This window comes from Dermochelys coriacea, chromosome 10, assembly GCF_009764565.3.
Source record: "Dermochelys coriacea isolate rDerCor1 chromosome 10, rDerCor1.pri.v4, whole genome shotgun sequence".
Taxonomy (NCBI): domain Eukaryota; kingdom Metazoa; phylum Chordata; order Testudines; family Dermochelyidae; genus Dermochelys; species Dermochelys coriacea.
Window position 1 is genome coordinate 843359 of NC_050077.1, and position 27904 is coordinate 871262.

At 49.9% G+C, this 27904-nt stretch overlaps 1 long non-coding RNA gene across 1 annotated transcript; it reads left to right on the top strand.

Annotated features, from left to right (window-relative positions):
• The first annotated feature begins 1261 nt into the window (after nucleotides 1–1261).
• Nucleotides 1262–26422, top strand: LOC122456072. The gene is made up of 4 exons (XR_006274712.1): nucleotides 1262–1586; nucleotides 12670–12953; nucleotides 14553–14712; nucleotides 24109–26422. It is a non-coding gene; the product is annotated as an uncharacterized LOC122456072 (long non-coding RNA).
• Nucleotides 26423–27904: the final 1482 nt, after the last annotated feature.

Below are 27904 nucleotides of genomic sequence, written 5' to 3' on the forward strand. Positions count from 1 at the left end.
TATTAGTATCTAGATGCCCCAGTCAAGAGCAGGGTCCCATTGTGCTGGGAGCTGGACAAAGATGGAAAAGGACAGTCTATGGCACAAGGAACTCATACAGTCTGGATGGGGAAGGTTATAAAAATAATGGGGTCTGCTCAGTGCTTTGGATATCCTGGGTTCCTGGGAGACCAACCTGAGACACCTTGGGCCTGATTTTCAGAGGTGCTGAATGGTGGTGATGTCAGCTGAAGCCAGGGGGTGCTGCCTCTGAAAGTCAGGCCCTCCATGCCCCGAGTGCAATGCCCTGTGTTTAAACTTACTGCACTTCCTCTAGCACAACAGCTGCTGTGGTTGTTGCTTATTATAGACAGTGCAGGGATGGGCACAGGGAAAAGAGCTGAGCAAGACGGGGAGGTTTGGAGCTGAAGTGCTGGCCTATGGAGAATGACAAAGAACAACAAAGTCTTCATCACAAGGAGCCTGCAGTCTAACCCCGAGGCACTTGGCAGCGCACTGGGCCTGGAGGGGCTGGGTTGCTGTTTAAAGGCTTTGGGGAAGACGAGAGTGGTGAGGAGACATCTGGATGAGGGAGAAGGCCATTGGGGATGTCCGGGGAAGTATGCTGCTAACCCAGCCCCTGCCAGCGCGATCTCTCTGCCACAGGGGTTGCTTCACAAGGGGGTGTTTTTGGGAACACGTAGTGTTATTAATGGGCACAAACGCTGACTGGCCCCTGGTGTTGCAAATGAATTGGCCTTGTTGCTTCTGTGGTGTTTGGTGCAGACACCTCCGCTGGAGCGGATGCAGGGCATCCAGCCCTGTGTGCAAAGTCACCCCTCTCTTCCTGTGTAAACCCTTAGTACACCATGTCCCGAGGGCTCTCTGCAGTGTAGACATAATATCTGTTCCTCACAGGAAAGCTTTGCCTAAGAGAAGCCAACTAGCAACTTAAATCCCAGACAAAGGGCTGGTGAGAGGAAAACATTTAGAGCTTTGGTAATGGCATGGCCCCTGTGATAACGTGAAGAAAGCTGAACTTTCCCTCCTGTCTCTCTCTCCCTCTGCCCCATCAAGGCTGTCCTCTGCCAAGCACTGACGTTCATTGTGCATTCCAACGGAGAGTTCAGTTTAGCAGCCACAAGTAACTTGGCAGCATAGTGGATGTTTAAGAATGTTTAAACCCCTTTCTAAGGCAGGAACAGCCCAGCTGACAGAACAACGATTGGCCTTGGTTTGTGGGGGGAAAACAGCTGCCTCCATGTCAGCACATGGACCAGGAAGTATTTTGTTCCTCATAAACAAGCCCAAAGGCTCATCCTTTTTCTGTGCTTCCTGCCGGGCTCCAGGCCTGTCTTGTTCCCAACACTGAACACTGCCGCTAGCTGCCAACAAGGAACTTGAAAATTTGTTTTTTCTCCTTTTCAGACACCAAAATCAAAACTGAGCGAATGGACTGAATTCTGCAGCGTGTACCTGACCAGCATGTTCCCCATGTGTTGGCACTAGGATTGATCACAACTTTGCCTGCATCGTCTTCTGCCATTCAGCTCTTCCCTCAGCCCCTGGGAGCAAGTCCCTTGAGAGGCGGGGGATTGCACTGTACGGTAAGTTAGCTCTGACCTCCTTCTCGCTGGCCTGACCTAGATCTGGAACCTTCCTTTCTTACAGTGCATGCATGTGTCCAGCACCCCGCCAGTCCTCTCTTCTCCCCGGGACTGAGACAGGGAGACTGCACGTTCTGGAAACTCTCTTCTTCTCAGCACTCCTCCTTGGTGCTCCCTCAGGCTCTTCCTCTCCGGGACAGCTGCACCAGCATGACATTACCCAGGTTACAGGGATCTTAACAAAACCAGGATTTATTAAGAACAGAGAGAGTTAAAGCAAAACACATGATTTGCTTACCCTGTCTAGACTGACACTCTGAATGAGGGAAATTGGAGACAGAGGCTCAGCTTCCTGCGAGAGAAAGCAGGAAAGTGAATCACGTACATCTCATGAAAGCCACCCTCTCCTCTGACCACCGTTTGGCTTGCTGTCAGCAATGTTCGCTTTCCTGGTATCAACTTCTGGTGCTGTGCTCAGGCCCCACTCTTCAAGGTCCATTAGGGAAGAGCCACATGACTCCAAATTGCTTCTGGGACTTCCCCCCCAGCCTTCCTGTTTCCAAGCTTGGTATGGCAAAACCCCTGGGGATGCCTATTAAGTAGAGTGATCAACTTCTGATCTGCATCATTGTTCCTTTCTGTAGGAGCTAGTTCATCCTCCTTCTGCATCCTCCTTCTTCTCCTCCAGCTGCACACACATTCAGCTGGGATGTGGCTCTTTCTACATTTCTTCTGTGAATTTCCCTCACCAAGAAACATAAATTATTGCCGGATCTTTGAGCATCAGTCACAATGTGTTACCAAAGCTCTGTGTGGGACAGCGTTCTTAGGGCCCCTCTCATCAGGTGCAGAAGCACCAAACAGTAAAAGCCGGACTACCAGGTGGGTAGTGATACTCATCATCACATTTCAACCTTGTGATCATATGCAGGTGCTATGGTAATACAAATAATAAATAATAATAATAATAAACAATAAGCATTAAGAATTCAGTAGGTTTCAGGCTGAGGATGTGCTGGGAATCTCGGGGAAGAGCTCTGAGAGCAGGGAAATTCAAACTGATGGACTTAGTGAGAGCTGGTTTGATTGCAGCAATTTGTAAGGGAAGATGCTTCAGAGAAGATGGAATCCTTTTTAGTGAACAGAGGCAATAAAACAGTGTCCAAGATTAGAAGAAGATCAATCACTGGCAGCAGCAGATATACAAATCACACGGGCCCTGCTGAAGAGAAACCTTTTGGTCATTTGCATTTTATGAGGGACAAAGTTAATTATGAGACTGGCGGAGACAGTCATTTGCATGATAGTTTGGTTAGGGGGGTTCTCAACATCTCTCCCTGGGACCCAAAGCCTATAGTTATCTTCGGTCAGTAGATGTGAATCTGAAGAGGGCTTTGGCTATGAATCCCTACATGTGCCATTGACCCTAATGGCTGCTGGCACTGTGCTCTGCCGGGTAGAGCTGGTGAACAGAGGTGAGAAGATCTCTGCGTACTTCTCTTCTGAGTGATAAGGGATGAGGAAGGATACAGGTGAACAGAAATGATACAAACATGTGGCAACCCTTGGGCCCTTTAAGAGCAGATACTCTGGGAACTGTAGTTCACCCAAAAGACTGAGAGGCCAGAGGTCATGTGCCCAGGGAATCAGGTGACCACCTTTGGGAACTATATAGGGGCTAGGCTGAGCTCAGTATGTGGGCAGATGAAGTTTGAGTTAGACTTTGAGGGAAGCCCTTTCATGGGGCCCTGCCTAGGGGAGTTTACTGTACCTGAAAAGGCCAGACTGGACTGTTGCCAGTGTCCTTTGTTACTTTGATCCTCTTCATCCCTGTTAATAATGTGGCTGGAGGAAAGGGCCTGGGGCTGAATTGCAGTTTGGGTTTTATTGGACAGTTCCTGGCTGGTGTGCCTGCTCACAGCTCTTTGCATAGCTCGGTGTCACTGGCCTCCAGATTGGCAGCTGGAAAAGGAATATCCCAGAGTAAATGTGGTCAAGGAGCCCAGCAGAGCAACACCCCAGCACTGGTGGCAGGTTCGCCAGGAGAAGGCAGAGCAAGGACACTGGGTGGAGAGGGCTCCTTGGAAATCTGCAATGGAAAGGGACAATGGGGAGTGAAAAGCAGATGCCAAGAACTCCAGGGAGGAAAGAGAAATAGGCTTAGGTGGTGACAAGGATGGACTTCAGGGGATGTGCAGCTTGCTGTGGTTTAGGCATCCTGAACACACACGTGTTGGAGAACCAGGCTGACAGCACCGGGCCACTGTGACCACTGCACAGAAGCATCACGCCCCAAAGGAACCAGGCTGAACGGGACAGTGCTGAGCCCATGGTGCTCCACTGTTGGGAATGTATCTGGCAGAGAGGCAGTATCTTTCTAGGAGGAAAGTGGCCCTGTAATGGGGTCAGAGAATAGAGGGAATGTGGCCCCGTAATGGGGTCAGAGAATAGAGGGAATGTGGCCCCGTAATGGGGGAGACAGAATGGAGGGAACATGGCCCTGTAATTCTGGTCACATCCCAGAAGACTTCTTGTCGGTGCCCGCAATGCTCCAGAATGGGCCCTTGTTGCCCCTGCTGAGCCCCTTGCCCTTGTTTTAAAGAGGGGAGACTAGAAATGCTGATCCCTTGGGGCTCAGGGTCGCAGCCCTAGCTCTTTACAGTCAGACCCAGCCTTTCGTGGTCCGTCGAAGTTTCACCCAGCACTTGCCTCCTCTCTTTCCACGGTGGCTAGCAGTGTGTTTCACTGTGTTTGTCATGCCCACAGCTGTTTCCCCCCGTTTTGAGTAGCTGTCAATTGAAGTTATGGCTGCTGAGAATGGATTACATGGAGTTCTATTTGCATGTAAGAAATAGTTGAATACATCAGCATGTCTTGGATACACAGAACTTAAACCACACCAGCGTGTGCGTTTCATGTGTGTGAATCAGGCGGCGTGAGACGAGCAGTGTCACTGTTCAGTTCTTTCAGTACCTTAGAGTAGCCCCAAGCCGTGGAGATTTTTGAACATGGAGGCTCAGTCGGTGCTTTCATTACCAATGGATCAGACCTACTGGCCATGACCCCTGAAAGCCCAGTGTTCTGGTACTAGCTGGTGTCCTCAGAGACTCTCCTTCAAAGAAGGACAGCAGCGTTTCGTTCTAACCCCACAGGGAGCAGAGTACATTTTCAGCAAACCAGAATCTTTGGCCCAGAAATTCATTTGCACACAGCACAGTTTCACTGATGGATTGCCTTGCTGCCCTCTGCGACTCCTTACTCATTGACAGCCCAGTCCTGCAAACGTTTCCTGCCGTCTGTCTCCCCAGTGTGACCCCACGCGGGAGGGAGGGCAAAAGTGCTAACAACTGTTTGCACAGTTGGGCCTTACACTTCTTATTCTACCCACTGACTCTCTGGAAGCTGATCCCCTAGTCCTACTGTGCTCTGTGACCCTCCATTCAGCTCCTGGCCACTGCCCCACTCCTCGCCCCCAGTGCATTCTCATCCTTGGTCAGCTTCTCCCTTCGGGGACAGGCATAGATCCAGGATGCTTTCTGCTCCCCGGGCGTCTACTCTCTGCTCCATGGAGCTGTGCTCTCTGAGACTTTGGGGCAACGCATGATGAGCCGTGTTTGTCACTTAGCTGGTGTCTGGATAGCTAATGTCCCGCTCGAGTGTGGTGGCTTCAAACCTCTTGGTAGCTGGTCCCGGAGGTGTTTGTCCTGCTTGTCTCCCAGCACGGGGAACTGAGCGCACATATTCAGTGCACTTGCTCCTTTGAGGTTCATATCATGTATCGTTACCCAGAGTTTCTCACTGCTTCCCTCTTGACTATCATCAAATCCTGCTTCCCTAGCTTTGTAAACACTTTTAACAGCACTACCACCACCTTTTCGCCTGTCTGGCTTCTCTGTGCACATTGTGTCCCAAGCAGCATTAGCAATTGGCTGTGGGAAACTTTACCTTCCAGTTAGGCTGGTGAGTCAAAATTGCATCATTTAGTGTCCCAGTTAGTTTTTCTTGCTTGTTACCCCTCCTCCTGGCATGGGTGTGCAGGCATCTCAGAGAATTAATGCTCTTGTTTACTTCTTATTACTTGCCTTTAGTTGCATACCCTCTGTTTGCTTTCTAATCATTAAACAAAGGCTTCCCCTCTTTTCCTGTATCTACAAGTGTGTTCCCACGTTGCAGAAGCAGCCACGGGGGCCTTCATGTCTGGAAATGTTTGACAGCTGCTTCCACACCGCTGGCTCTGACCCTCGTCTGTGTACCTTTCACTGAACGACATTTGAAACTTCTAAAGCCCTGGTAAATGCAGAGTTTTTCCAGAGGAGGTGAAAACAAAAACACTCCCCAAAGCACACATATTCCATACGTCAGTTATGGAGTGGCAGGGAGAGGTCCTCTTCCTGTAGAATAACTCCTTGCTATTATTTATTGTTTGTATTATTGTAATGCCTAGGCATCAGGCCAGGATTCTACGTGCTAGGCGCTGTACAAACCCAGAACAAAAAGATGGACCCTGCCCCAGAGCTGCACACAGCATATTCCTCCTGAACTGGAACCTCTGTCCCTTAGCTCTGGGCTGTCCAGGGACCTCAAACAGACCAGTAAGAATCTCTTATAGTGTCTACTAGTTAGTTGAAATACAGCAACTATGGAAACCCTTCTAGGGCTTCTCTCCATTTTAAATAACCCCAGTTCTGTCAGTCTTCCTGTTTTATAGCCCCTCTCCTTAACTTAGAATCCGTTACCCTACATTGTTCAGACCCCAGTCTAGCTCTGTCTTTGTTCAAATCCAGTGACCAATCCAGGCGACATTCCACTGCACATCTGATTTATGAAGGGTCAGCACAGCACAATATCCTTGGATTTGTGTTACAGACTCATCTCAGAACAAGCCAAGATCCTGTTAACATTCTGCCTGGTGGCTGCAGATCAGAATACAAAGGTAGGTGCTATGTCTGTTGATACACCTACCACCTTTTCCTCTACTGTACTAGCTATATCAGTGGCATTGAAATTATGTTTATCATAGAAATTATTTCTATGCATGCAAACTTAGAGACATTACATTTCATTCATGAGCTCTGCGCCCATTAACCTGATCTATCCAGAGGTTAGAATCGATTAAGGGAGAATAATGCTTCATGGGGGACCCATTCCAAGCAAAATGCTTTCCACTGGGGGTACGAAGAAAGCCTTTGAGGATTTGCTGCATTGCTAGATGGTAAATTTAGTATCTGACAAAGCAGGTCTCCTTCTTCATGCCCCAATGAAAGGAAGCTGCTGCCTAGCTTCTCAAGATTCCTCCATACATAGGGTAAGATGTTGCACAGCTAACTTCAGAACTTCAGAGCCACCATACTGGGTCAGACCATGACCCATCTTGCTCAGTAGCCTGTCCCCAACAGTGGCTCGCAGAGCTTCATGGGGAGAGTACAGATCAGGGCACTTATGGAGTGATGCACTCCTGGCTTCTGGCAGTCAAAGGTTTAGAGCATGGGCTTGTGTCCCTGACCATCTTGGCTAAGAGTCATTGATGGTCCTATCCTCTCCAGGAACGTATACAGTTCTCTTTGGGACCCAGTTATATTTCTGGCAATCACAATATCCTATGGCAATGAGTTCCACAGGTTAGTTGTGCATAGTATGTAAAAGTATTTCCTCTTATTTGTATTAAACCTGCTGCCTGTTTATTTAATTGGTCAGCCCTGGTTTTTGTATTGCGTGAAACTGTAAATACAATGCTCTATTCACTTTTCCCACATCATTCATAATTTCATAGCCCTTTCTTATGTTCCCCCTTAGTAGTCTCTTTCTAAGCTAAACAGTCCTAATCTTTTTGGTCTCTCCTCGTATGGAAGTCATTCCAGACCCTGGATCATCTTTGCTGTTCTTCTCTGAACCTTTTCCAGATCCTCTGTATCCTTTTGGAGCTAGGATGACCAGAACTGGACACACTATGCAAGGTGTGGGCACAGCATGTAGTGGCATTATAATATTTTCTGTCTTACTTTCTATCCCTTTTCCTAATAATTCCTAACATACTGCTAGCCTTTTTGACTGCTGTACATTGAGTGGAAGTTTTCAGAGAACTATCCAGAGTGACTGTATCCTGCAGATACTCTAGTGCGGGGTCTTTAGGGTTCTGAATGGCTGTCCAGAGGAGAAGTGGAGCAGGTACTGTGAAGCACCAGGGTTAGCACAGCAGCATGAACATCTGCTTAAGCATACTGGAGACAGCGACATTTTACTACTAGTACCGTGGATGCTCTTGCAGAGACAGACAGAAGAAACCAATTGAAGAACATAGTTATCACCTTACTTCTGCCTTCCACTGGGCAAAGATAATCGCCAGGTAAATCCACCAGCCTGGGAGCCTCCAGCCTCCTGGGAGAAGCAGAAATGCACTGACCATTACCAGCAGTTCCAGAAGCTTGTTCCAAAGTTTTGCTGCTGGTGTCACGTCTATCTGCATTCCTGAGAATCACTGCTCCACTGCTCACCAAGGAATCATGCACCTGAGGGGGTAAGCTTGAGTTATTCATCCCCAGAGGCCTGCTAGGGCCTGCTCTATAGTGTAACACTATCCCACCCTGCTCGCGATACATTTCTCCCAAGCCCTGCTGTTCTGTCACTGGGGCGGTGGCAGTGAGTGTTCCACATGCCTTGAGCATGAGCACTGTGCAGATATCGTGCAGCCCAGTTCAGAGCTGTGCGGGGAGGCAGGGAAGTTTCTCTTTTCATTTCCTCTGTAATTTGCAAAACTCCTGGAAGTTTCTTTTTCTGCAGAGGAGGGAATTTCAGAGGGGCCCAGTTGATGGAGCTGCAGGAGAAGAGCCTCCCGTGTGTGAGGACAATGTGTGCACAAACAGCCCCCTCAGAATCGGGGGGTGGCTGGGGAGGACAGAACTCCCTTCATTCGGGGTTTGAGGGGGAGCTGCAGGGCTGAGGGAGAGGCCATGTTGGGAGTGTGGGGTGGAGCAAACACAGATTTTTCTGTGGGGGTTGGCAAGGATTCTGTCATCCAAAGGAGCTGGGCTACACAGCTAGTGGGCTTCTCTGGCTACAGCCAGCCCAGGAGCGCTCTGCTTGCTCAGGAGCTCTCCCCGCCTGCCTGCCACCCTGCAAGTTGCAGGGCCCCACCTGAGGTCCCTGTTCCTGGAGGAGGAAATCCCCAACCCCACTTGGCATGTGTTGGATTTCCATATTGCTGCCTTGATCGCCTGTTTCTGGGCACCCAAGAAGAGAAGAACGCTGGAGTGGTAGGTTTCTTCTCCCAGTCTGCCTGGCGTTGTCATCTGGGAGGGTTTTCAGTGTATGTATTGTCATTAATCCTTACATTAAAAATGTGTGAATGTAACTGGAAGGTGAAAGCTAACAACTTGTGTCTGCTATTATTATACATGCCAGAAGCAGTAATGATTAAAGGGACTTTAGTGTGAGGTAAAGAGATGTCATCCTGGAACCAGATGACTGGGTGATACAATTAAGATAAAGAAATCACATATTATAGGAAACAGGGAAGCAGAAGTGATGAAATGTGTGATTGGGGAGTGCGGGGGATGCGATGAAATTAAAGAAAAATCACAATAAGGAACAGAAAATGAGCAGGACTTGGAACAAGAGATGCAATTGCTGAGAAGATAAGAGGCACAGAAATAAATTGAGAGCAAACATTCTTGGAGCAGCAAAGGTGAAGATACAAAATATTCTTTCCCAACTCGATGAAGAAGTTTGTTGCTGTGTTGAAATGAAAGAGTCTGAATCAGCAGGAAATTGTGGTGCTGAAGATCAGCTTCCCCCTGCCCTGTATGCGAGGAAGGAAAACCAGGGCAAAAACTCACAGCAGCGGGGTTATTGTAGGGTCATATTTTCTGAAGAGGTCCAATCCACTGGAGATTAGTATTCTGTCTAACAACTGCCCTCTTAACGTTTGGAAGGGGGGGTTGGAATAGGGGCGTGATACTGTACATAAATAATGTCCAAGCTAGCCAACAAAATGTAAGTGTGAATTCTACAGACTTGGCTGAACAGTAGATAATAGTATCTGCAAGAGTTGTTGGCACTGGTCTTCTGATGGGTTGGGAAAGACCTGACTAGAACTGGTTCATGGTACTTCTCCTGCACTGGCATCGGGGTAGGTAGCACAGAACTAACAAAGAGAGAAAGACAAGGTGTGTGTGGCCACCAGAAAGATGGAGAGAAGCTGCAAGCAGGGTGAGGCAGGACTCCTGCCAAACGGTGACCAAAAAATCAGAAAATCTCCTGATGAAGCAGCGCTTGAAGTTTGGGTTGTCAGCATGTTCCAGGTGCTCTTGTGGCTCTGACACAGCAAACCGCACAACAGTCAGGGTTCTAGTTTTAAACACGAACACGTGATGGCACATTGTTGTAATTATTACAGTTATTTTCCATCAGAAAGGGGATGATTAGCTGCCACAATGAGCTCAAAATCACATACAGGAAGCAGAACCCTCAAAAATTAGGGCTGCCTGGGCCAGATCCAGGTTCACACACAGATACTGAGAAATCTGTCAGGAGTGGGCAACATTCAGTCTTTCACTTGCAATGAAAGAGCTGCTGGGGCGCATGCAACTTTTTTAACTTTCCTAACTGACATGGCAGGCCTGGAGGTGCCAGGCTCTGAACTGCCAAGCTCGGAGGTGCCAGGCTCTGAACTGCCAGGCCTGGAGGTGCCAGGCTCCGAACTGCCAGGCCCAGCCCACTGTGTGGAGGGACTAATGACGTATCTTCCACATGCCACAGAACACAGGGGCCCATTCCCTCCAGAGGGGCTGCAGACATTGGGCTAGAGACTCAGCAAAGGCACCACAGGATGCTGGGTGCAGTCTGGAAACATCTGAGGCTCCACGAAGTGACATTCCTGTTAGACCAAAGGGCTAGGAGCCCGGACCCCTGGGCTCTGTTTTAGGGTCTGATACTCGCTCTGTGCCTTCAGACAAGCCATGCCCCCCTCTGTGCCTCAATTTTCCCTGCAGTAAAATGGGTATGATGCTACCTAACCTCTGTGGTGAAGCAGCTGGAGGTGTCTGGGTGGAAGGGGCTGTATCAGAACACAGTCTTCTCCTCTGGCAAGGACAATGGGGGAGCTGTCCAGGTCAGGGTTAAGCCATAATTTGCTGGGATTTCAGAGAACAGAGCTGAAATATCAGAGATGATTGTGGACTTTAAAATCATCTGAATTCAGCCTTGATGCTTTGAAGACGTGGGAGAGTCAATTCCTTTCATGTGTCTTTCCTGTATTGAAGGAATCTACTGTACATGCTGGGACCTCTGGGCTCAGCTGCTTTCATAACTCATAGTCCCTGGAGATTCACTCCTGCAGAGTGGCATGGGAGGTCAGCCTCTCGGTGTATTCCCTGAAACAATCAGAGGACTGGTACATGATGGCAAAATTCCTGGGATCTGGTGCATGTTCACTTCTCGTGTTTATTTTGCAGCTGGGCCACCTGATTATATTAGATCTTGATTCTAGAGAACAACAAAATATCTGCGTAATTAAATCCTAAAGCTGGTTTGAATTGTTGTTTTGTTTTTGGGGCGTAGGATGGGAATGCATGCCTGTTGCCACTCTCCGTTCAGGATGCTTTCCGATGTCTCTCCGGAGTTTTCAGTAAGTGATATTAATATACACAGCCCACAGTCTGGTGCAGCAAGAAAGTTGGATCTCATTAGTCAAATTAAAACTTTGGAACTCAGTAAATCTCTGTGATAGACTCCAAGTGAATCCTGAGCTTATTTATAGCTCCCACAGTCTTTAAACTGCAATATGCTCTGTTCATAAAGAAAATAAATGGCACCTCGGGCTGTTCAGCCACTAATTAACGAGACTCCCTAACTTGTGCTAATTGTAGACACTGAGCCTGCAATAGACCCAGCAGGGGCTGGCCTCAGGACACTGCAGATGCAGTTTAACAGTGTCACAACAGGCAGCGCTGAGATTCAGTAGAAAATCAAACAATTAATAAATACGAATAAATGGATCCAGGCGGGGTGAGTCTGCAGCAGCCATATTAGAGCAAAGGCCCTCAGTGACATAAATACAGCTGATCGAGTGCATGCAAAAGACGGGATGGCACCAAATCTGACCTCCCCTGTTGGCCCAAATTTAAGCTCTCCTAGGTGCTATGGTAACACAAGAACTAAATAATAATTAATAATTGTACTTTTGTGTCACTTCACCATACAAGATTATTGGCCCAGGTTTTGTGGCTCTCAGAGCTAATCTGCACACGGAAATTGCCCAAAATAGCTATTCTGGACTAGCTCCCCCTGTGGACACTCTGTTTCAGAATATTTACTCTGCTTTGGAAGTGCACTAAATATTCCAGAAGAAATTGACTTTTGTTCCTGAATAGAGGCCCACATGGTTTTTCAGAATCACTACAGCAGAGCAGCTTACTCCACAATAGCTCTTCTGGTCATTTTCTCCACTTGGACAAGACCTTAAATTCCGGTGTGACTGACTTTAAATCAAAACTGCTGGAAACTGCAGAAAGGAGGCAAATAGTTCTGCGTGGCTCTGATATTGCTTACTTGGGTTATCTGTTTGGGGGAAAAGGGTTTAAACTCCTTCCATGAAAACATAAACTGGGTTTAAAATGAACTGTTTACAAAATACCAATTAAATCTCTGTGCCTCTTGTATTCTTGCTGAGTGTCCGGGCCATGCCGTTCAGCACCCTGCACTATCGCTTCAGCAGGCTAGGCCTGCTTTTTTCCTCTCAACCTATATATTAATGGTGTGGAAATGTATTTTCCTAAGCCTTCAGGTTGCTGATTCAAAAGCACATTTTTCACCTGTCATTTTCTCCTTGACCTCTGCAAAGAATTATGGGGCATAAGTGAAATTCAAATAAGGTAAATGCTTTATCTACTCTTCCTGCATTTTCTTCCTCGAAGTAAAAATGAAAAAGTACAGGAGCGGTTGCAAAGATGGATTGAGGCAGGGTGAGAATTTTAAACTTTATTCAATAAAGTGCTGGTATCTAATCAGAAAAAAAATTATCTCTTTAACATATGTGCTCTGAGCCATTTGGGGCCTCCAAGTGATAGATCTTCCCTGCCGCTTGCAGGTGTTTGCCATTCTGCACCATGGAACAGACAGTAATACATGTATTCCAGCTTAGCCTGAGTCATGAAGATGCAGTGATGCCTTTGACACTGGGATGCTGTAATACCCACTAGACCATTGGTGCAGCATCTGCAGCTTGCTTCAGGTTCTAATCAGCAAGAATCTGTAAGGATGGAGGTGTCACCAGCAAGATGGATTCACTGATGATGTTATGGGATGAAAGATACATTATATCTCGGTCTAAAATCACTTGCCAATTTCAGAAACCTCTTCCCTTGTGTACAGGTATTCTGTGTAATGTATGGAAACAAACACTCTGTCATAGTGTAACTCAGTTAATTTCAAATCCCTAATCAAAAATATACACCCCTTATAGTAGAGTCTAACCCTAAATACTAAATTACACTTTCAGCCAAGCTGTTATTAACGCCGGTACTCTTTGATGCACAAAGCAGTTCTTCTCTTAGGACACTTGTCTCCTATTGTCCGTTTTGTTATTCAGATGTGAGAGGCCAGTTACCCAGGTCCGGGTAATTTGGCGCATTCTACGCTGCAGACCAGTCTGTGGGAAAGCTGAACCCAAGCGGTTCATTCCTGAGGGAGGATAAGGCAACAGTGAGATCATCAAAGCCCTTCCTAAATGTTCCCTATACAGTACATTATCACCTCCTCTGCTACTGAGAGACAGTCAATGTGGGGGTGAAGTGCAGCAACCTTCTCACAGGGCCTGGCTAACCTACACTATAGCGTAGAACAGGAAATTACTGAAAGTATTTCCAGTTGAAACAGCCCTACAGCGTATGCGTGTTTCCTGTGGGGCCTGTGGAGTGAATGCATTAAAGACTGAGTGCTGAGACATTATGGTGATGGGGCTCAGGTCAGTCCCACAGATGGGTGGGACAGTCAGACATCGAAACGTGCCTATTGGAGATGGACCTCTGCCTTGCAGTGGAGTGGTGGAGTAGGAGCTTCTGTCCAGCGGGGAGGAGGGTCTCAGGGCTTCAGAACCGTGGTGCTCACCTGCCGGGGCTCGGGGCTCTAGCAGGAGTGGGGCTGAAGCCCCGAGCCCTGACGCCCAGCAGGTGTGCTCCAGCTCTCGAACTTCTGAAGACTGTTGTATGCGGCTCAGCGGGCCAGTAAGTTTGGCCACCCCTGTACTAGGAGCTTCCAGCTGGCAGTGCTGGGTGTCTGCTGCCAGCCAGGAGCCAGAGGAGGTCTTTCCTTCTGCTTTTATGTGCCAAGAGGCAGCGCAAGGGTCTCTGCACACAGTGCAGGAGTTACACGTTATAGTCCTTTGCCAATCTACCTGTCATTGGGACCCACGTCACAAGAGTCCTTCTGCATGCTCTCCTCAGCCAGGCAGCTCTCCAGCAGTTACAATGTATTCCCCAAACAACAGTAGGCTTGTCTGGTTTTCTAAAATTAATTGAGGCTGCCCACAGTTTCTGGCAATAGTTTTGGAAAATGACATCTCCTAATCCGGATCTTTTAGGGGACTAAATATGGTCATTACTCATTATATAGCACATAGAAGAGTTTAAAAAATGTGTAGTAGTGCAATATTGCACCATGCCCGACGATGGAAAGTGGAAGTCCAGCCCCCCCACAGGGAGCAGGTATTTTACACTGGATACTCGGGTACTAATTCACATTTATGATTTGACTCGTTACATCAAGTCAGATAAATCCAGGCCTGATGTTAAGGAAAAAGGGTGGTTTGTAAATGAATGCCATGCAATTCATAGATGCAGTGAGTTTACATGGTGCTGCAATGAAACAATTTTGCCCATTGGGAATGCAGATAAATGTCCCTGCTTTATTCCACAAGCCGGTCTTTTAGACTCTCTCTCAAATAATCTTCCTTCCCTTTTCTGTTGCCTTTAGCCCAGGCATTACTTCGGGCCGGTGAATTGGCACTAGAGAAGCAGTACCAGGTGGGGGAAGTCAGAACAAAATAGGAGACTGAGAAGCAGCACTCCATTCAAATTACCAAGAGACCTGGAGAAGTTGTCATAATGTTGCATGAGCAGATGCTAAAATCAGGGTGAGTTTTCTCCTTCTAGTCCTTACAAGGGTGTGTGGGTGGTCGAGAGGAAAGAAAGATCTGAGCATAAATACAGTGCTCTAGACACAATAAAATGCTACCACACAATAAAATGCTACCACACGTCAAGATATATGGTGCTATTTCTCCTTCCGATGACTTTGTCCTGCCTATGTGCAGGCCCAATTTATTAATATTAGTGAGATGCTGCTGGGAGCCAGAGAGAGCAAATTTGGGTATTTTTCAGTAGCTTGTGATTTACTAAACAAGGTTCTATAGATCACAAGGCTGCGACCTTGACCCAAGCTGAGATCAGAGCAGGAAAATAATGCCTCTTGTGAAGGTTCCCTGCTCTGTGCGCTTATGCAGGCAGCTCTGAAGTCTTAAAGGAACTGCAGCCTCTTTTGGCATAACAAGATGAAAGAAACCCTCACAAGTGAGTGTGTGCAGAATATCTCAGATCAGCATCCCTGGGTGCTGCCCAGCCTCTGGGCAGGGGGATGAGGGGCCAAGACAAGGTGCGGCAATAGCTAGATTATTGCTACCTAGAGAGGGGCCTGGGCAAAAGCACAGATCCAAATACCTCTGTATCTGGGGAAGTTCAGGAGACAAAATGTTATATAAACCCCCCAGGGGGCTGGGACTAGATCTTCCCTCATGCATTCTTCTCCTTCCCTTGTGGGGTGCTAGGCCTAGAACTCCCACACATAGGCACCCCTCCCCTCACAGGGGCTGGGCCTAAAACCCCTATCCCTCCTTGCCTTGAAGGGTCTGGGCCTGGACTTGCCCACTCCCTGCGGAGATTACAGAGACCCAGCACATTGTCCTTGGTTCCTGTTTGCACCAGTCCTCGTCTCTTTGCTCCGTGGCTCCTAGCAGCCACCCTGAAGAGTGGCTGTAAGTGCTCACAAGGGTGGGCAATGCTGTCAGATGCAGGTGTCCCCCAGGGCTGGACTCGAGCCCTGGTATGTGAGGTGGCTCTCCAGGGATGGCCCAGCACCTGGACGCATGTATCTGTGAGAAGTGCACTCCTCTCAGACACTGCCCACCTCTGCCTTCTGCAGCCCAGAACCAGCCCAAAGCTGGCAGAGCCATCGGTCAGAAGAGCATGGAGAGGCCACTGAGCCCTGGCTCTGGGTCAGATCAGGAAATACCAAGGCAGGGACCAGGAATGGCCATGAGATTCCCCTTCCAGCTCCTTCCAGCAGGATGTGGGCTGGAGTTCATTTTCATGTGGAGGAAACTGAGAGTCCAGCCCATAAACCCTGGGCTTCCCCTGAAATCTGTTGGGGAAGATGCCATGCACATGGAGTCCTGGTGCCTCTGCATTGGATCTTCCTAGCTCGCTGGCGCTAAGGGACTCTGCAGGCCAGTGACAGTAGCTCTCTGCTGTGCTCTGCTCTGTCAGCTGGGGGCCAAGGGGATGCTGGGCATCACCGATTCACAGGTCCCAGGGCCAGTGGGGACCATTGTGATCATGTAGTCTGACCTCCTGCACAGCACACACCAGAGAACAACCCCACAATTCCTAGACAAACATCCAGCCTTGACTGAAAAATTGCAAGTGATGGAGAATCCACCAGGACCCTGGGTCAGTTGGCCCAATGGTGAATTACTCCTACACTTACTTTTTTTGCCTTATTTTCAGTCTGAATCCCAGCCCTGGCCCACCCCTCCCCAGGTCCCTGGGGAGACAAGGACACAGTGCTGGGGGTGAGGGGCTGACACCTGCATCTGCGTGAGGCAGGTATCGGGGCCAGGTCCTACCCAAGGAAACACTTGGAGTGGCCTGGCCCTTGTGCTCTGGCAACCCTTACCGACTTGGCCTCTGTCCTGCCTAGCCCTGGACACAGTGCGTGTAAAGCTCCCACAGCAGGTGCCAGGCTGGGCAGAACCAGCACCATGTCCCCAGTGGCTGAGAAATATAGGATCAGACCCACATTGGATCCCTTCTCCTTCCCTTCCCATGCTGGTCGGGTTCTGCAGGCTTCTCCCCTGTTCAGAAAAGCTCCCGCCGAGATGGACTCTCTCCAGCCACTGGGATCACATTACAGTCTGATTAACACCCACTGCTCCTCAAATTACCTTCCAGTCATTTAAAAAGACTGACAGCCCAGGCAAACTGCTATTCAGAGCACGAACAGAAGGGAGCGTTTACAGCTAATCTCCAGCCACTCCCCACCAATGGAGCCGTCCTCCCTGGGGATCAGTCACTATCACAGACACAGATGGCACGCCCACAGACTGTCAAGGGCTTGCCGCCCAGGAGACAACTCGGCTCCATGCGCCCTCCCAGCCTTTCCCCCCATGGCTGTTTCCTTTTCCGCTGAGCAGACTGCACTGATCAGACAAGGCCCCCCAGTCCTGCTTTCTTTTTCCAGATGAGGTAATTTAGTAGAATTCAGCTCCTGCTGGGCTAATTTCTGTCAATTAAGAATAGCTGTAGTGATGATGCGTTTGAGGTGTGCTTGCTTCCACCTTTACACAGAGAAATGTAGCTTAGGAGGAGCAGAGATATAGGTCATGAGAACAACTCTTGACTCCCCTGGGTCTGTCAGGTCAATCATAGAATCGTAGGACTGGAAGGGACGACCTCGAGAGGACATCTAGTCCAGTCCCCTGTACTCATGGCAGGACTAAATATTATGCAGACCATCCCTGACAGGGGTTTGCCCAACCTGCTCTTAAAAACCTCCAATGACGGAGATTCTGCAGCCTCCCTGGGCACTTCATTCCAGTCAGAACTAAACCACACTGGGCCTGTTTTGCCGCCCTCCAGCACCTTGTCTAACCGTGCACACTGGTGCAAACTGGGTGGCAGGCACACACCAGGGTGGTCAGGAAACATTATATACGTTGCACTGGCTTTGCCCCGGTGGAAATCTGAGGTGCAGGCTGAGGGATTGGGGCTCTTTTTAAAGTGCCAGACATCATGGATGCTGCCAAAGTGCCCAGGCTCCATGGTAATATGTGCCTGATACCCAGAGAAAGGAGCTGAAAAGTGGCTGTTGGGGCTTGGATCAAATATTGTCACATGCCAGAGCCACCTGATAAGGGGGGTTATTGCTTGTGTGACGGGGCAAGGCCAGATGGCTATAGAAAAGTAGTGGGAGATAGCTATATTAGCTCCAGGCTTAACAAATCCCTGGTACCAAGTTAAGTGAAATGGAAGCTGCTCCAGGTCAATTAAGACACCTGGAGCCAATTAAGAACTTTCCAGAAGGCAGGGAGAAGGCTAGGCTGATTGGGACACCTGAAGCCAATCAGGGGCTAGTTGAAACTAGTTAAAAGCCTCCCAGTCAGTCAGGTGGGTGTGCATGTCAGGAGCTGTGGAAGGAAGTTGCGCTGTTGGAGAGGCTGAGCAGTACACACCATATCAGGCACAAGGAAGGAGGCCCTGAGGTAAGGGAGAAGTGGAGCTTGAGGAAGTGAGGGCTGCTGTGGGGAAAGTAGCCCAGGGAATTGTATATGTCCTGTTTCTAAAAGGTCAGCTACCATAGCTGATACTATTAGGGTCCCTGGGCTGGAGCCCGGAGTAGAGGGTGGGCCCCGGCTCCCCCCCCACACACACACCTTTGCCTGCTGTTTAATCACTGAGACTGGGAGACAACAGAGACTGTACAAGGAAGGATAACTTCTCCTCACCCCCCTCACTGGCTTGTGATGAAAAAGGCTCAGTAGACTGTGACCCTTGTCTCTAGAGAGAGAAGGGTTACGTGGAGGGTCACAGTGAGCCTCTGAGGCTAGCAAAATCCGCCGGGAAACGCGGGATCCACGGAGGCAAGGACAGAGCTTTGTCACAACTGGTGTCAGGAGTGGGACTTCGTTCACAGCGTGGTGGAAGAAAGAGGTTTAAAAAAAAAGTGCACTGGGGGTTTTGGATATTTTTTTGTTTTGGTTTGTTTGTTTGTTTGTTTGCTTTGTACCACAATGGAGGAGGTGTTCAGAGTTCTGGTACAAGCCACGGTAGCCCAGCAGGAGGCCACCCGGGTTCAGGCAATGGCACAAGAGGAGTCTATGCAGCTACAGCAGGAAACCAATCAATTATTGATGAGCCAGGTGACCCAAGATCATGCCCTCTTGAGAGAGGTGGTGGACCATCTGAAGATCCTCACCACCCAGGTCCAGGGGTCCAACGGGATGCAAACCCTGAGGGCCAGTGGTTGTCTGCCAAAGATGACATCAGGAGATGACATAGAGACATATCTCCTCTCATTCGAAAGGACTGCTCAGCATGAGGTGTGGCCCCAGGAGCAGTGGGCCAGCATCCTCGCCCCTTTTTCGTGTGGAGAAGCCCAGAAGGCCTACTTTGACTTACCTGTCACAGATGCCACTAACTATACCCGTCTGAAGGCAGAGATCCTAGCACGAGCAGGAGTAACGGCAGCGGTAAGAGCCCAGAGGTTCCATGAGTGGAAATACCAGGAGAACAAACCCCCGAGATCCTAGCTATTCAACCTCATAGACCTCGCACGGAAGTGGTTACAGCCCAAGGTGTGCAGGCCGGAGGAGATTTTGGAGACCATTACATGCGGGGACTGCCACCAGATCTCCGCAAATGGGTAGGCCAGAATGATCCGTCCACGTACGACGAGATGATCACACTGGTAGAAAGACGGATGACAGCCAGGGAACTGACCCGACTACCCAAGGAAGGCCCCTTTCTAAGCAAACACCCGACCCCAACCCTGGAAGGTTGGGCAGCCAAACCCCCGGGGAGTCCTAGGTAGAAGAAGGAGGGGGGCCGAAAACCAGCAGGGACCCCAGAAGGACGGGATTGGCCTGAGTGGGGGGAACCCTGGGACTAAACCCCCTATCCCCTGGGATAGGGGAGTGATTAAAAGCAATTATAGATGTTATGCATGTGGGGAGTGGGGACACATAGCAGCACAGTGTCCCAGCACCGAGGAGCCTATGCAATGTAACTTGAGGGATTGGGAGGTCCCATGTTCCCTTATCCACCTCGCGGGAGTCGCATTAGCCCCGCATAATTACACCAGGCCAGTGAGGATAAATGGAGCAGAGACTACAGCGCTTGTGGACTCTGGGAGTGCTATCACCCCCATATCGGGTAAGCTGGTAAAAAACAGCCAGCTGCTACAAGCCAAACGCGTAGCAGTGATGTGCGTGCATGGGGCCGTGAGCCATTACCCCACCATCCCAGTGGAGATAGAGGTTCAGGGAAACCCCATTGAGGTGACCGTGGGCGTAGTTCCTAAACTCCCATATCCTGTAGTCATTGGGAGGGACTCTCCAGGGTTTGATAATTTACTCCCCCCGGAGAGGCTGGAGGGAGGTGAGGACCCTGAGGATAGCGACTCGTCACCGGGGGAATGTCAACCCCCGATGTTCGCTGAGATTTCTCAGGATCTGTTCTCAGCCCCCCAAAAGACCTGGAAGACAAAAAAAGAGAGGAAGGCCGCGAAGAAGGCCTGGGGAACCCAGATCCTAACCCAGGGCCAGAAGACCTCCCTAGGAGGAGGACACGAGCAGCCAACAGAGAAACTTCCACCACAGAAGGTGAGCCAGAAGCTGCCCCCAGCCATGACAGCCGCGAGCTGTTGGAAGAAGCAGAAGCTGGCCCCGGGAGCTTGGGCAAGTTAGTCCCGGGAGAGACCAGGCGGAGGACCCCAGATATGATAATGCCAGGAAAGAGGTGGCAGAGATCGATGGGATACCCGTGGATGGGAAGGTCCGGGGTCCTGGACCTTACTTTATAGTGAAGAAAGATCTACTGTACCACGTGGTGCAAATGCAGGAGCAAGAGATACAACAACTTCTGGTGCCACGAAAACATCAAAAAGCCATATTGAGTCTCGCCCACAGTCACCTGTTTGGAGGACACCTAGGGGTAGAGAAAACCTAGGCACGGATCCTGCGGAGGTTCTTCTGGCCAGGAGTACATGAAGATGTCCAGCGATACTGCACCTCTTGTCCGGAGTGTCAGTTACATAGCCCTCGCCCGCACTTGCGGGATCCTTTGGTACCTCTTCCAATAATTGAGGTTCCTTTCGAACAGATAGCCATGGATCTGGTAGGGCCCCTAGAGAAGACAGCTCAGGGCCACCAACATGTGCTTGTTGTACTGGACTATGCAACCTGGTACCCGGAAGCTGTTCCCCTGTGCAACACAGCTTCCAAGACAATAGCTAAGGAGCTAGTACAGATCTTTGCCCAGGTTGGGCTACCCAAGGAGATATTGACTGACCAAGGGACACCTTTCATGTCCAAGTTGATGAAAGATCTCTGTTCATTGCTCCATGTACAAGCCCTACGGACCTCTGTATACCACCCGCAAACAGATGGCCTTGTGGAAAGGTTCAATAGGACCCTCAAGGCCATGATCAGGAAAGCGGTGAGCCGGGATGGGAAAGATTGGGATACCCTATTGCCTTACCTCATGTTCACCATCCGGGAGGTTCCGCAAGCCTCCATGGGTTTCTCTCCATTCGAACTACTATATGGGCGCCACCCTTGGGGCATATTGGATATAGCCAGAGAAGCCTGGGAAGAGGAGACAAATCCCGGAAGGAACATAGTTGAGCATGTACTGCAGATGAGAGATCGGATAGCCTGAGTTACGCCCATTGTACGGGAACACTTGGAGAGAGCACAGGAGACCCAATGAACCCATTATAACCATCAAGCGAAGCTTTTGACGGTTCCAACCAGGGGATCGGGTGATGGTACTGGTGCCCACAGCAGAAAGTAAACTGTTGGCCCAGTGGCAGGGACCCTACGAAATAATCGAAGCTGTGGGAGAGGTGAACTATAAGGTGCGCAGCCAGGCAGCTGGAAATTGGAGCAAATTTACCACATCAATCTTCTAAAACCTTGGCATGATCGAGAGGCATGCTTAGTCATGCAGGAGACCCTTCCCCAGGAGGATAACTTACATGAGCAAGTGAGGATATCATCCGACTTGATGCCGATCCAAAAGATTGAGGCAGCCGACATGATTAATCGCAACAGAGATGTGTTCTCTACAAAACCAAGGTGGACGACTGAGACCTATCACCATATCCGCACGATCCCCAGAGCCAAGGTAACATTGAGACCCTACCGAATCCCAGTAGCCAAAAGAGAGGAAATCAAGGCCTAAGTAAAGAAAATGTTAGAATTAGGGGTTATTGAAGAATCTTACAGTCAGTGGTCCAGTCCAATTGTTCTAGTGCCTAAACCTGACGGTACCATGAGATTCTGTAATGACTTTCGCCGACTGAATGAAATATCCCAGTTTGATGCATACCCCATACCATGCATCGATGAACTGGTTGACCGACTGGGTAGTGCCCGATTCTTGACTACATTGGATCTGACAAAAGGGTACTGGCAGATTCCTCTGACCAAAGAAGCTAAAGAAAAGACAGCATTCTCCACCCCGGATGGGCTATTCCAGTACACCGTCCTCTCTTTTGGGCTACATGGGGGCCCAGCCACATTCCAGCGCCTCCTGGATAAGCTGCTGCGCCCCCATACTAGTTATGCAGCTGCATACCTAGATGATGTCATCATCCATACGCCAGACTGGGGAACCCACTTGGAGAAAGTTGAGGCAGTACTGCTCACCTTAAGGCGGGCTGGCCTCACTGCTAATCCCGCTAAATGCACCATAGGGCTAGCAGAGGCTAGGTACCTGGGATATATTGTGGGAAGGGGCATAGTGAAGCCCCAAACGAATAAACTAGAGGCAATTCAAAACTGGCCCTGGCCGACCCGAAAGAAGCAGGTTCGTGCGTTCCTAGGCGTGGTAGGCTACTACCAATGGTTTATTCCCCATTCGCCACTAGGGCAAGTACCCTAACAGACCTGGTGAAGGCCCGAGGTCCAGACATGGTAAAGTGGACCGACGCAGCAGAGGGGGCATTTACAGACCTTCGGATGGCCCTCTGTAGTGACACCGTATTCATAGCCCCAGACTTTAACAGGGAATTTATTTTACAAACAGACGCTTCCAAGGTGGGGTTGGGAGCAGTTCTGTCGCAAATCGTGGGAGAAGAGGAGCACCCCGATCCTCTACCTAAGCAGAAAGCTTCTCCCAAGAGAACAGAAATACGCAGTAGTCGAGAGAGAATGCCTTGATGTCAAATGGGCTATGGAGACACTGCGTTATTACCTCTTAGGCTGGCGATTTACTCTTGTGATGGACCATGCACCCCTCCAGTGGATGCAGCGGAATAAGGAAAAGAATTCAAGGGTCACCAGGTGGTTCTTACCCTCCAACCATTCCAGTTCCGCATACGGCTCAGGGCTGGATGCCACCATGGCAACGCTGATGGTCTGTCACGAGCATACTGCCTGGTGTCCCAAGTTGCCCAACTCTATGGTGTTGAGCGGGGGGGAGGGGGGAAGATATGGGGCAAGGCCAAATGACTATGGAAGAGTAGTGGGAGATAGATATATTAGCTCCAGGCAAACAAATCCCTGCTACCAGGATAAGTGAAATGGCAGCTGCTCCAGGTCAATTAAGACACCTGAGGCCAATTAAGAACTTTACAGAAGGCAGGGAGAAGGCTAGGTTGATTGGGACACCTGAAGCCAATCAGGGGCTGGCTGAAACTAGTTAAAAGCCTCCCAGCCAGTCAGGTGGGGGTGCATGTCAGGAGCTGTGGGAGGAAGTTGCGCTGTTGGAGAGGCTGAGTAGTACACACCATATCAGGCACTAGGAAGGAGGCCCTGAGGTAAGGGAGAAGTGGAGCTTGAGGAAGTGAGGGCTGCTGTGGGGGAAGTAGCCCAGGGAATTGTATATGTCCTGTTTCTAAAAGGTCAGCTACTATAGCTGATACTATTAGGGTCCCTGGGCTGGAGCCCGGAGTAGAGGGTGGGCCCCGGCTCCCCCCCCCACACACACACCTTTGCCTGCTGTTTAATCACTGAGACTGGGAGACAACAGAGACTGTACAAGGAAGGATAACTTCTCCTCACCCCCCTCACTGGCTTGTGATGAAAAAGGCTCAGTAGATTGTGACCCTTGTCTCTAGAGAGAGAAGGGTTACGTGGAGGGTCACAGTGAGCCTCTGAGGCTAGCAAAATCCGCCAGGAAATGGAGGCAAGGACAGAGCTTTGTCACACTTGGCATGCACATTGGGGGTATGCACACAGATGGGTGTGTACCTGTGTGCATGTGCAGCTGTTTTTACATACTTCCAAGCCTGGGCATGGCTGGTCTGGTCTCCTGGTCCAGATCACTCTCAGATGGCCATTTGCAGCGGGAGGAAGCCCTGGAGTGATCACCCAGCAGAAGCCCTCCCCCAACCTGTAATTACCAGGACCCCCCTTTGCACCCTTTCTGAAGCTGGGTACAATGTTGGCCGCCCTCCAGAACAGGAGATGCTTTGACAATGAATTATGTTTGCTCGTTAGCAGCTCAGTTATTTTCATCGTTCGTTCCTCCAGAACTCCTGGGCGATGCCATCTGCTCATGAAGCCTTCGTGCAGTTCCACAGAGAGATTTGTTCCATCACCTATTTGTTTTTGTTTGACACCGCTGGGTCAGGAAGATGCTCCACCTTCCCTGCACATGGAGAGTAACCCCAGAGCAGCAATGCAAACAAACCATGAACTTAGCGCTCTTTGCCTGTTCCCCTTGTGTCTGGTGTCCTACTGGGCCCACTGTCTTGCCAATGGTTTTCCTGCTTCTGAGACACTGACTATGATTCTCTTTGATTGTTAGCGCTTTTGGACTGTGTTGAGTTGGTCAGGCACAGTGCTGTGCTGCCCAGCTGGAGATCCTGGAGCCATAGTGTCCCATGCAGGCTCAGAGCCTTTCAGGGGCCCTGGGTGAGCGTGGCTGCTGTTGCTGGTATTTGCCTTTGAGAACAGCCAGAGGCCCCAGTCACGTACAAGGGTCCCGCTGTGCCAGGTGCTGCACGGCACCAGAGGACAGCACAGTCCCTGCCCTGGAGATCTCCAGTCACACTAACAGGACAATGAAGAGAGGGCAACAGGATTCAATGTACTAGCAAAGGGCTCATGGCTGGTAGGTGATCCCAGGGGGTTATGCCCCCATGTCAGGCAGCATGGAAAGGGTTGGGGAAGAGGTAAAAAGTTGTATCAATAGAAGTCAGATCCCAGAAGAAGGCAGAAAGGTTAGAAGAGGAGGCAGAGCATCTGTCCTGTTCCCCTGCAACCTCAGTTGTTTGCACCTCTGAACGTCCGTCCGCACGTGGTCTGCAAAGCCCAGGGTAGAACAGCCAAGCAATTCTGCTGGCTTGCAGTTCTTCGGACAAGGAGTCTGCTGCTTTCCTAGTGCCATTAATGGACCTGCTGACCACAGAGTGGTCAGCTCTTTCAGAGACTGCCCCCTCCACGTATATGATACAGGGATACCCTCTGCCTCTCCCTGCCCCCAGGTGTCGCACAGACCCTGGATACCCAGACCCTCTAGATTTGATCTCCAGGAGTGGACGCTGGGAACATTAAAGATTCCCTTTGCATAGTTTGACCCCCTGCTCTCCTAGGCACTTTCTGATTTGCCCACAAAAACCCTTAAATCCTTTGTTTTCAGCCTGCCTGGGAAGCAAATCACCCAACCACATGGACAAGAGGATGCAGAGCATTCGAATGACCTGATGCTGCTACTGCCATGCTTCGGCCCAAGCCAATTCTCCCTTCCACTGCGACTAAGAGGGCCATCATGGTTCACGGACGAACTCCAGCTCACAGCACAGGGCTTGAGCACTCGCCCTAAGTCCAGCCACCAACAGCAGAAACTTCTTACAGGCCACCTTCTGCTCTCCTGCCATCACCCCCAAAGCTGTGCTTCATACTGCAGCTGCTAGTCACGCCCAATTGCTCTGTCCCGATTTCGGCCCCATGCACTCAGCATGGCCAAGAGCTCTTGTCATTCTTGCAGGAAAGATGAACCGAGTAGAATGCACAGAAACAGCGAACCTGATGCTGACTCAGACTGCATAAGCCACCCACCTCTCCTGGCCAGGAATGGCTCCTCTATACCCCCGAAGTCTGGAGAAAGCCCTGAATAATAGCTGAGCCACTGCCCCTTCCCCAAAGGTGCCTGTCCCTTGAGTGGTGCGAGGCCCTGCCAGACTCCTTACTGAGCCTACACAGAATGGAGGCCTTAGCCATGAAAAATGCTGCTGTCTACCCTCTGTTCGCTGGGAACATTGCTCCTTCCTCCCAGCCTGTCCTGGCCACAGCAACCCATGTGCTCAGCACCTCCAGGCTGGATGGCAGAGACTCGCTCATCAGCACCCAGGGTGGATTACATGCTGCTGGTGCAGAGTGCCTCCGGCAGGGTGGGCAACTTCAGTTTACCCAGATTGCCTGGGCGCACTAGGGATGGGCACAATAGGAAGCCCTCAGACAGACACAGGGCAGACAATCGGAGACATCTGTGTAGAAGACCCAAGAGTCAGGGCTCCTACAAAGGTTTTCTGGAGAAGTTTCTACTTCAAATGACTTTAAAGCTCCTTATGCAATATCCTCATGCTTTCCATAGGCACAGGTATAATTATTTCATTATGCTTTCCTGTGAAGTGTGAAAAGTATCGTTACCAATCCTCTTAAATTAGTTAAATATAATATTCAGTGAGACAGGAGATAGAGAAATGTTAATTGAAACCGGAGAGGTGTTTATAGGGTGATACAGAGTGGCCAACTGTGACTAAAATTAATGTTCAGGGTCCTTGATAGTGATTCATATCCCAGGGTTTATTAAATATTTTCAACAGCAGCCAAAACCAGACTGAGTGGCCCCACTACATCTCTGAACGCAGCCTCACAAATATATGGGGCTCACTAGCAATGGGCCAACCAAAATCATTGTTAATTGCACTGGGTTTTTGGGGGTAGGGTGCCTTTCTATATTAGCTGGTTGATGGGCCCGTCACGGACTATATGCATTTTGTGGGGAGATCAAATGGTTCATAAACATTGGTTTACATGCGTGGGATTTCCTTAAGCCATTCACATACCAGGCAGGAGCCGAGTTCCTCCCGATGGCGCACCGGGGCTGCTGAGCCCCCGCTCCTCGTGGCGGACTCTGAACATCATTTCATTCGGGCCTCTGCTGCCAGGGCCAGCTCCCATTGCCATCAACAGAGCAGGTTGGGCCATTCTTCTGTAGCACAACATAGGCCAAATCCCCATCACATTGAGGCCATCGGCACTGGTATCTGACCATGGGCTTGATTTCCAAATCTGAGTCCTGCTCCAGCTACTAGAGCTCGCTGCCTATGGCTCAGCTCCACCAAAAGGACCCAGCTCCAGCCTGTATAATTCAGCCCCTTGGCTCTGAGCAAACCAAGGCAGTGCCTGAAGAGAGCCCTGAAAGCTGGCAGGCCAATGTAATGCACTGTTTGCTCTTTGGAGGTAGCAGATTGTGTGTGTCTCATGTACCACTCAAGCAGAGACTGCAGGCAGCTCACTCTGGGGGCAGAGCAAGCGAGACTTCAGCGGGATGCTGCATACTCAGTGTATGTCTCTCTAGGGCTGCAGTAATGTGCCCACTGCTGCTGTGGAGCTGGGAGTAAGAGATAGGTGGAGATTCCCCAAAGGTATATGGAAAATGCAACCCCTAGCAGTTTGCGGGCATCTCAGACTCTGAGTCAGAGCAGAAGAACTTGTAGCCCAGGAGCGGATGGGCACCAACATGTAGAGAACATGTGACAGGAGGCTGGACAGCGTAAGCTGCAGGACACAGTCCTGCCCTGATCCCCTGAGACCTACCAGGCAGCTGCAATTCCGGGAGGTGGAGCCCAGTTTCTGCTCTTGCACCCCATGCACCATAGAACAGGCACCCAGCTGCTCTCCTTGCCTGAGAAACACAGGGCCAGTTAGCACCTTGGTGACCCTCTACCAGGAATCTTGGCCATGCCCTGGCAGGGGATCCAATAGGTCTAATCTCAGGGATCCAATGGGTGTAGACCCACTGTCATGCTGCTCTCACCTTGCATTTGGTGATATTGTGGAGGCAGAATCATAGAATCATAGAATCATAGAATATCAGGGTTGGAAGGGACCCCAGAAGGTCATCTAGTCCAACCCCCTGCTCAAAGCAGGACCAAGTCCCAGTTAAATCATCCTAGCCAGGGCTTTGTCAAGCCTGACCTTGAAAACCTCTAAGGAAGGAGATTCTACCACCTCCCTAGGTAACGCATTCCAGTGTTTCACCACCCTCTTAGTGAAAAAGTTTTTCCTAATATCCAATCTAAACCTCCCCCATTGCAAC